We start from the raw sequence: 11,826 nt of genomic DNA on the forward strand, positions 1-11,826 counted from the left end.
TATAAAAGACCAAGACGAAGATATTATGTCAAAAATACAAAAGCAAAAAGACCTTTTAGACCAAAAAGAAAAATATCAGAATGTACATGTTATAATTGTGGAAAACTAGGACATTTAGCTAAAGATTGTAAATTACCTAAGAATCCAAAATAAAAACAAATATCAGAAATAGTAATTAATGAAGATATTTATACACAAATAGATTATATACATTACGAATTAGAAAGCGATGATAGCATATACGAACTTGAAAATGAACAGTCCGAAATTGAAATAGAAGAATATAATGACTGAAAAAGAAGTAAAAATAATAAAGAAAGATGAATATACAAATGAAGAATCTACAGAACAAAAAGTAATTTTTGATCTTAATATATTTGAACAAATAAAAGGAAAAGAGTTAGATCTTAGCGTAGAAAAAATATTCCAAGTACCATTAATAAGAAACATATTCAAAAGACAAAAGGAAGAATACTACGTAGTAAGCCAAAAAGAACATATAATAGATTGCAAGTATACTCAAGGAAAAGCAAGAATACCTATAATAAATAAAGAAATACAAGACATTAAAGCTAAAGAACCCATAAAATACGTACACTTGGGAGGAACAGAAATATTAATAAAAGCTTGTTTTAGAGAAGGAATAGATACACCAATAGAAATATACTTAGCAGATGACAGGATAATAGAACCTATAGAAAGAAGTATAATAAGTGCAGTAAAAGGAAATCTAATATACCAAAAATTCAAATTTATAATAAGTGCTAATTATTCAGTGGCAATAAATGATAGAAATATAGATAAATCATTAGTATTATACTGGAAAATGTCAGGAATAGAGTTAGCCCCAGGGAGTAAAATATTCACAGCTCGCTGTAAAAATCTATATGTACTAACAACGAAACATAAAATAACAGCAAAAAATAAGATAAATAAAATAAAAATAGAAAATCCTTTTGAAAAAATTGTTACAGTAATAGATAATAATGATTATAGTTATAAAGAAATAGACATAGAAGAAGATTTAGAAATAGTAAGTGATAGAATAAGTACATCAAAAAGGATAAAAAATTTAGATAAAGAAATTGAAATCTCCCAACCAACAAGAAAATCGGTAGAATACCAGAGGATAAAAGAAATTGAACCATATCATTATTATATAACCGGAATAATAGAACAAAGAAAACATATCATTATAATAAATACTGGACAAGAAGAAAATTATATACCAAGAGAATTAGTATCAGAAGAAGAAATAATTTCCAAAGAACAAGTATGCCCAGGATTACCAAAAGAATTGTTACCTATAGAAGAAGCAACCCAAAAAGAAATAATCCTAGGAGGAATAATGATATTAATAAATTTTAAAATATATCAAGAAGATAATATAATATTAGGAATAAAATGGTTAGAAGAAATGAAACCATATAATTTAGAAAATACCCAATTAATAATAACTTATAAAAACAAAAAGATTATAATAAAAAGAGCAGTATGAAAATTTATATACTTGCAAAAATAATAGTAGAAAATTATTATAACAGATATTACACTCCAATGTTAGATACAGGAGCAGAAGCAAATATGTGTAAACATAATTGTCTACCAGACGAAAAATGGGAAAAATTAAAAACACCTATAGTAGCAACAGGATTTAATAATGAAGGAAGTATGATAACATATAAAGCAAAAAATATAAAATTACAAATATGGGATAAAATATTAACTATAGAAGATATCTATAGTTATGAATTCATAAATAAAGACATGCTTTTAGGTATGCCTTTTTTAGAAAAATTATATCCACACATAATAACAAAAACACATTGGTGGTTTACTACACCATGTAAACAAAAGATAGGAGCTAAACGAGTGAGTAATAAAAATAGAAAGCCTACACCATGGATTAAAGGAAGTGAAAAAATAACCCAAAAATTAGAAAATATTAAAGAAAGTACTCCTAATATAGAATTAATAATATTTTCAATAGATAAAATAAAAATAATTCAAGACTAATTAGAAATGTTATATAGTGAAGATCCCCTGAAAGGATGGGAAAAACACCAAACAAAAATAAAAATTGAGCTAATTGACGAAAATAGTATAATTACCCAAAAACCATTAAAATATAATTTTGCTGACTTAGCAGAATTTAAAATGCACATAAAAGAATTATTAGAAAATAAATATATTCAAGAAAGTAATAGCAAACATACAAGTCCAGCATTTATAGTAAATAAACATAGTGAACAAAAGAGAGGAAAAAGTCGTATGGTTATTGACTACAGAAATCTAAATGCAAAGACAAAAACATATAATTACCCCATACCAAACAAAATATTAAAAGTAAGAAAGATACAAGGCTACAACTATTTTAGTAAATTTGATTGTAAATCAGGATTTTATCATCTAAAATTAGAAGAAGAATCTAAAAATTAACAGCTTTTACAGTACCACAAGGATTCTATGAATGGAACGTACTACCATTTGGATATAAAAATGCACCAGGTAGATACCAACACTTCATGGATAATTATTTCAACCAATTAGAAAATTGCATAGTATACATAGATGATATACTATTATATTCAAGAACAGAAGAAGACCATATCAAATTATTAGAAAAATTTATACATATTATAACATACTCAGGGATAAGTTTAAGTAAGAAAAAAGCAGAAATAATGAAGAACCAAATCGAATTTTTAGGAATACAGATAGATAAAAATGGTATAAAAATGCAAAACCATGTAGTACAAAAGATAATAAATTCTGAAGAACAAATAGATACGAAAAAGAAATTACAATCATTTTTAGGATTAGTGAATCAGGTAAGAGAATATATACCTAATTTAGCAGAAAATCTAAAACCTTTGCACAAAAAACTAAAAAAGGATGTAGAATATTATTTTGATAAAAAGGATCAAGAACAAATACAGAAAATAAAATCATTATGTAAGGAGTTACCTAAATTATATTTTCCAGATGAAAATAAAAAATTTATATACATAGTAGAATCAGACGCTAGTGAAATAAGTTATGGAGGAATACTGAAATACAAATACGATAAAGAAAAAATAGAACATCATTGTAGATATTACTCAGGTACGTTTACAAATCCTGAAATAAAATGGGAAATAAATAGAAAAGAATTATATGCACTATATAAATGTTTATTAGCTTTTGAACCATATATAGTATATAATAAGTTTATTGTAAGAACAGATAATACGCAGGTAAAATGGTGGATCACCAGGAAGATACAAGATTCAGTTACAACAAAAGAAATACGAAGACTAGTATTAAATATACAGAATTTTACATTTACAATAGAAGTGATAAGTACTAACAAAAATGTCATTGCAGACTACATATCAAGACAAAGCTACACAGACGGATCTAGACAAAGATGAAAAAATATTCAATGCTATAGCAATGCTTTGTACAAAGATAGATAATATGGACAAAGAGATACAAAAATTGAAAGGTCAGCAGCATGACGGTAAACATGCGGAGCTAAGTCGATCGGAAGACTTAAAAATTCCAGAGCTAGAAGGTGACGCTGGGAAACACCGAAAAACCCAAGCTAACAATTTGTTACATGCAGCTACAGCTAGCACATCATCTACAAAAGAGGAGAAAAAATATGTCAATACAAATATGAACAAGATATTCGAAAAACCATTTATACCCAAAAAACAAAACCCCATATTTGTACCACCTCAAATAAATACCTACAGAGAAAGTCTAAACCAGGACAAAAAGACCTATAACCATATAACCAGAGCATATATAGAAAATATCCACAAAATACAAACCTTTTTAAATAAGAACCCCAGATCAAAAACTACCCAAAATCCACATGAAGACTATATTACTCAAACTTTGCAAGGATATAATAAACTAATCGCTTTACCAAAGACAAACGCAAACCTAATAGCAACTTGCTATAACTATGGATTATTAAACACAGTATATACCCAAACTGGAGATGAAATAGCTACGATACCAGAGTTACATAAAGCATTCATGAATTACAAGAGAATAACTAAAGGAACTTTGTTTTATATAAAGTTTTATTCAGCACCAGCAGAAATACTTTACGACGAGATAAAACCAATTATACAAGTAATAAAAATTGGACTAACTAGAGAAATGATTATACCGGAAAAAATAGAGGAGCAAGAGGAGATACAAAAAGTAGAGATACCAGCATTTTATGCAGGGAAAAGAATTATTGGGATAGCTACTATACTAAATGAGTTAACATCAAATTATTTGAACAACAATTCAATATGGAGTTATTATTCACGGGAACAAACAATGATATATTCGAATTGTCGAGAATTTAGAGCAGCAGATATGGAAGAACTCAGGCAATGGGCATTAAGTCTGTTAAAACCTGAACAACAACCTACAACAAGAGCTATAAGGAAGGACTTTATCTCATCGGAAATAATGACCAGATATTGCAAAACTATTGGCCATAAATATCCAGATCACCAATGTTCAAAATGTCAAGGCGAAGATAACGTGATCCCAGATGTGCAGCTAGAGTAAAAACAAGAAGTGACAAGACCGACAAGATAAAAAGAAAAGCTATGCTAAGTGGAGCTACTTTACTACTTTATGAAAAGAGAAGCTAGTAGTAACGTGTTAAGTTAGAAATATTATGTACAAAAATGTAAAGTAAAGTTGTTTGTCCTTTTGTTGACTTTGTAAAAATAGGATATTAGTAGTGCAGATGTAAAGAAGCACTAACGTGTTAGTCTAAGAATAGTACAAAAGTAGGATAATAAAGGTATAAAGTAACTATAGTTAGGTGTAAAGTAATCATAGTAGGAATAAAGTAACCATAGTAAGGTTACTTATATGTGTATAAATAGGTGGCCATTATGGCAGATAGAGGCAAGACTTTCTACACGGAAAGCAAGCCTCCTTTGTAAACAAAAATATTCTCTCAAATAAATAAAATTTCAGTTAAGCTATGGATCCAAATATTGAAGATACTACACAGGTATACACATTTATGATTATGAATAACTAAATTTATTAATTCCTAAATATCATAAGCATGATCAAATAAGTTTATATTAGTTATTATACACTAGAATTATTAAAGCATGTTTTTTAGTTTGTTAACATGAGGAAAAAAGGGAAAACTTCTAGACTATGCCATCCTAAGGTTGAAACCATAGGCGAGGAAGCCGTGAGGGGAGTAAACAGAGTTGAGGCGCTGTTAGGAAGTAATTACCTTTGAAAGTACGATGTTAACAGTGACAAGAAAACATGTTAAAATAATCTAGTTTATAGTAATCTAATATAGATCATTTGTTATGCATATGGTATAAGGGAATTATGATTAATAATCATGAATATCTCTTTACATGAAATAATGATATTAGAATATAAAACACTAATTTTGCATATACTCAAAAATATAAAAATCATTGATCTAAGAAAGATAATATGGAGTAAAATATTTGAAAAAGAAGAAGAAGAATTAATGAACCAAAAATGGTATGAATTCGAATTAGATAGAGTAGAAATTGAAATGTTAAAATATAACTTAAGTGATTTAGAAATCCAATATACTGATTAATGATAAATCAAGAATACTTTGAATATTGGCAACAAACTATGATAAGTATTACTTTATTAAGCAATCTGATAAAAGAAAACATAGAAGTATTCCAACAAACCCATGACATACAATACATAGAATATATATTAGAAAACATAAAAGAAATTATTAGATTAATTCCTTTAGAAAAAATATATTATGAACGAATAAATTCATAATTCATATTTTAATTATATATGAACGGACCCCCCAAAAAATTGGTATCAGAGCTAAGTAATAAAAGATAAGATGAACGATAACGAAGGTCATAAGTATGAAATAATCCGAAAAGTTATATTAAATAGACAAGAATTAAAACATAAACAAGAAAGACTTCAATATAATATATGTGCAGGAGTATGTCAAAAATCTATACTAGCCCAAAGAAAAGTAATATTTAAACTACAACATGAAATATCAAGATTAGAATATAAATTAAAGAATAATCTTAAATGAATAAGGAAGAATTTGCTATAGAAGAAAAAACTTATGAGAATCCGGAAGGATTAAAAATAAAAATAATATTTTCAAACTTAGGAAGAAGATATAAAAAAATAGGTGAACATCTATATTTAATGATAGAAAAAGAAACAGTAAAATTAGAAGATAGCCTAACTGCAATGGTACGAATAACTAAAGAAAATGAAGAAATAGATAAGAAAAAAGAAATAGATATAATAAAACAACAAGCAAAATTAGAAATACAACAGATTGAAGAAGTAAAAAATGAAAAGATAATTGCATTAGAAAAAGAACTAAATATGCTTAAAGAATTATATGCAGCTAAACAAAAAGAAAAAGAAATAGAAACAGAATTAAAAATGGAAATAGAAAAATTTAAAGAAAAATTAAACCCAGATATAAGAGTTGATAATGTTGATATAGAAGATGAAAATTGTTCAGAACAAGACTCAGATATAAGTGAAACATATACTGAAATATTAGAAAAAATAAAAGAAATCGAAATAGTTGATAATACAATAGAAATAAATACAGAAGAAATAAAAAATGAAGCAAGCACAAGCACAAAAGTAAAAAACCCAAAAACATTAAGTCCGGAATATTATACGGTTAGTTATGAAGAATCTGATAGATATAATAGTCTATGGAATAAACGATTAAACAAAGAAAAAAATAACAAATGGAAACCATCTACAACATCACGAAATAATGGTTTTCTAGATTTAGATTGTGTAGCAGATATAAATAAAACAATACAATTATGGATAGGATATATATCAAAACAGCTAATAGACAATAAAATTACATTGACGGAAGTACCAGGATATATAGAAAGAACATTAATAGGAACGGTAAAATTATGGCTACAAAATTTAGAAGAAGAAAGTACAAAAATATTAAGAAATAATAAGGCAATGGATGGAGAAATTGCAACTACACCAATTGATATACTAAATAAATACGAGATAGCTATAAGAAATGAATTCAGTAGTACTACTACAGAAACAGAAGAACAAAATAAAGAAAAACAGTTAAATAGAAATTTAATGTTAAAATTAGCAATATGTAATATGTGTTACATAGACGAATATACATGCGTATTTAGAGAATATTATTATAAAGGAACATATAACGCAGAAGAAGCAAAAGAAATAAGAAAATTATATTTTACAAAATTACCAGAACCATTTAGTTCTAAAATAATAAAAGATTGGAACGAAGCAGGATTACAAGATACACTAGGAGCGAGAATGAGATATTTACAAAAATGGTATTCAGAAATATGTGAAAGATATAGAGAAGAAATGAAAATGGAAAAAACAATAATTAAAAATTTAGCTTGCTGTAAAGATAAAATAGCACCCCAATTTGGATGCAATGATAATTATTATAGAAAGAATTATAGGAAACCAGGACAGTATAAAAAATACAAATCCCAGTATAAATACAAAAGACCAAGAAGGAGATATTATATAAAAAATACTAAAGCAAAAAGACCTTTTAGACCAAAAAGAAAAATATCAGAGTGTACATGTTATAATTGTGGAAAACTAGGACATTTAGCTAAAGATTGTAAATTACCTAAGAATCCAAAACAAAAACAAATATCAGAAATAGTAATAAATGAAGATATTTATACACAAATAGATTATATAGATTACGAATTAGAAAGCGATGATAGCATATACGAACTTGAAAATGAACAGTCCGAAAATGAAATAGAAGAATATAATGACTGAAAAAGAAGTGAAAATAATAAAGAAAGATGAATATACAAATGAAGAATCTACCGAACAAAAAGTAATTTTTGATCTTAATATATTTGAACAAATAAAAGGAAAAGAGTTAGATCTCAGCGTAGAAAAAATATTCCAAGTACCATTAATAAGAAATACATTTAAAAGACAAAAGGAAGAATACTACGTAGTAAGTCAAAAAGAACATATAATAGATTGCAAATATACTCAAGGAAAAGCAAGAATACCTATAATAAACAAACGAATAATAAATAAAGAAATACAAGAAATTAAAGCGAAAGAACCCATAAAATACGTACATCTAGGTGGAACAGAAATATTAATAAAAGCTTGTTTTAGAGAAGGAATAGATACACCAATAGAAATATATTTAGCTGATGACAGAATTATAGAACCAATAGAAAGAAGTATAATAAGTGCAGTAAAAGGAAATTTAATATACCAAAAATTCAAATTTATAATAAGTGCTAATTACTCTGTAGCAATAAATGATAGAAATATAGACAAATCATTAGTACTATATTGAAAAATGTCAGGAATAGAGTTAGCCCAGGAAGTAAAATATTTACAGCCCGATGTAAAAATCTATATGTATTAACAACAAAACATAAGATAACAGCAAAAAATAAAATAAATAAAATAAAAATATAAAATCCTTTTGAAAAAATTGTTACAGTAATAGATAATAATGATTATAGCTATAAAGAAATAGACATAGAAGAAGATTTAGAAATAGTAAGTGATAGAATAAGTACATCAAAAAGAATAAAAAATTTAGATAAAGAAAATGAGATCTCCCAATCTACAAGAAAATCGGTAGAATACCAAAGGATAAAAGAAATTGAACCATATCATTACTACATAACCGGAATAATAGAACAAAGAAAGCATATTATTATAATAAATACTGGACAGGAAGAAAATTACATACCAAAAGAATTAGTATCAGAAGAAGAAATAATCTCTAAAGAACAAACATGCTCAGGATTACCAAAAGAATTACTACATATAGAAGAAACAACTCAAAAAGAAATAATTATAGGAGGAATAATGATATTAATAAATTTTAAAATATATCAAGAAGACAATATAATACTAGGAATAAAATGGCTAGAAGAAATGAAACCATATAACCTGGAAAATACACAATTAACAATAACATATAAAAATAAAAAGGTTATAATTAAAAGGGCAATATGAAAATTTATATACTTGCAAAAATAATAGTAGAAAATTATTACAACAGATATTACACTCCAATGTTAGATACAGGAGCAGAAGCAAATATGTGCAAACATAATTGTTTACCAGATGAAAAATGGGAAAAACTAAAAACACCTATAGTCGTAACAGGATTTAATAATGAAGGAAGTATGATAGCATATAAAGCAAAAAATATAAAGCTACAGATATGGGATAAAATATTAACTATAGAAGATATATATAGTTATGAATTTATAAATAAAGATATGCTTCTAGGAATGCCATTTTTAGAAAAATTATATCCACATATAATAAGAAAAACACATTGGTGGTTTACCACACCATGTAAACAAAAGATAGGAGCTAAACGAGTAAGTAATAAAAATAGAAAACCTACACCATGGATTAAAGGAAGTGAAAAAATAACCCAAAAATTAGAAAATATTAAAGAAAGCACTCCTAATATAGAATTAATAATATTCTCGATAGATAAATTAAAAATAATTCAAGAAAAATTAGATATATTATATAGTGAAGATCCCCTGAAAGGATGGGAAAAACACCAAACAAAAATAAAAATTGAACTAATTGATGAAAATAGCATAATTACCCAAAAACCTTTAAAATATAATTTTGCAGATTTAGCAGAATTTAAAATGCACATAAAAGAGTTATTAGAAAATAAATATATCCAAGAAAGTAATAGTAAACATACAAGTCCAGCATTTATAGTAAACAAACATAGTGAACAAAAGCGAGGAAAGAGTCGTATGGTTATTGACTACAGAAATCTAAATGCAAAGACAAAAACATATAATTACCCCATACCAAACAAAATATTAAAAGTAAGACAGATACAAGGCTACAACTATTTTAGTAAATTTGATTGTAAATCAGGATTTTATCACCTAAAACTAGAAGAAGAATCTAAAAAATTAACAGCTTTTACAGTACCACAAGGATTCTATGAATGGAACGTACTACCTTTTGGATATAAAAATGCACCAGGTAGATACCAACATTTTATGGATAATTATTTCAACCAATTAGAAAATTGCATAGTATACATAGATGATATACTCTTATATTCAAGGACAGAAGAAGACCATATCAAATTATTAGAAAAATTTATACATATTATAACATACTCAGGAATAAATCTAAGTAAGAAAAAAGCAGAAATAATGAAAAACCAAATAGAATTTTTAGGAATACAAATATATAAGAATGGTATAAAAATGCAAAACCATATAGTACAAAAGATAATAAACTCTGAAGAACTAATAGATACTAAAAAGAAATTACAATCATTTTTAGGATTAGTAAATCAGGTAAGAGAATATATACCTAATTTAGCAGAAAATCTAAAACCTCTGCACAAAAAACTAAAGAAGGATGTAGAATATTATTTTGATAAAAAGGACCAAGAACAAATACAAAAGATAAAATCATTATGTAAGAAGTTACCTAAATTATATTTTCCAGATGAAAATAAATTTTTTTTATACATAGTAGAATCAGACGCTAGTGAAATAAGTTATGGAGGAATACTAAAGTATAAATATGATAAAGAAAAAATAGAACACCATTGTAGATATTACTCAGGTACGTTTACAAATCCTGAAATAAAATGGGAAATAAATAGAAAAGAATTATATGCACTATATAAATGTTTATTAGCTTTTGAACCATATATCGTATATAATAAGTTTATTGTAAGAACAGATAATACGCAGGTAAAATGGTGGATTACAAGGAAGATACAAGATTCAGTAACAACAAAAGAAATACGAAGACTAGTATTAAATATACAGAATTTTACATTTACAATAGAAGTAATAAGTACTAACAAAAATGTCATTGCAGACTACATATCAAGACAAAGCTACACAGACGGACCTAGACAAAGATGAAAAAATATTCAATGCTATAGCAATGCTTTGTACAAAAATAGATAATATGGATAAAGAGATACAAAAAATGAAAGGTCAGCAGCATGACGGTAAACATGCGGAGCTAAGTCGATCGGAAGACTTAAAAATTCCAGAGCTAGAAGGTGACGATGGGAAACACCGAAAAACCCAAGCTAACAATTTGTTACATGCAGCTACAGGTAGCACATCATCTACAAAAGAGGAGAAAGGATATGTCAATACAAATATGAACAAGATATTCGAAAAACCATTTATACCTAAAAAACAAAACCCCGTATTTGTACCACCTCAAATAAATACCTATAAGGAAAGTCTAAACCAGGACAAAAAGACCTATAACCATAAAACCAGAGCATATATAGAAAATATCCACAAAATATAAACTTTTTTAAATAAAAACCCCAGATCAAAAACTACCCAAAATCCACATGAAGATTATATTACTCAAACTTTGCAAGGATATAATAAGCTAATCGCTTTACCAAAGACAAATGCAAACCTAATAGCAACTTGCTATAACTATGGATTATTGAACACAGTATATACCCAAACTGGAGATGAAATAGCTACGATACCAGAGTTACATAAAGCATTCATGAACTACAAGAGAATAACTAAAGGAACTTTGTTTTATATAAAGTTTTATTCAGCACTAGCAGAAATACTTTACGACGAAATAAAACCGATTATACAAGTTATAAAAATTGGACTAACTAGAGAAATGATTATACCGGAAAAAATAGAGGAGCAAGAGGAGATACCAAAAGTAGAGATACCAGCATTCTATGCAGGAAAAAGGATTATTGGAATAGCTACTATACTGAATGAGTTAACATCTAATTATTTG

Source organism: Solanum stenotomum, unplaced genomic scaffold (genome assembly GCF_019186545.1).
Source record: "Solanum stenotomum isolate F172 unplaced genomic scaffold, ASM1918654v1 scaffold10909, whole genome shotgun sequence".
Lineage (NCBI taxonomy): Eukaryota > Viridiplantae > Streptophyta > Magnoliopsida > Solanales > Solanaceae > Solanum > Solanum stenotomum.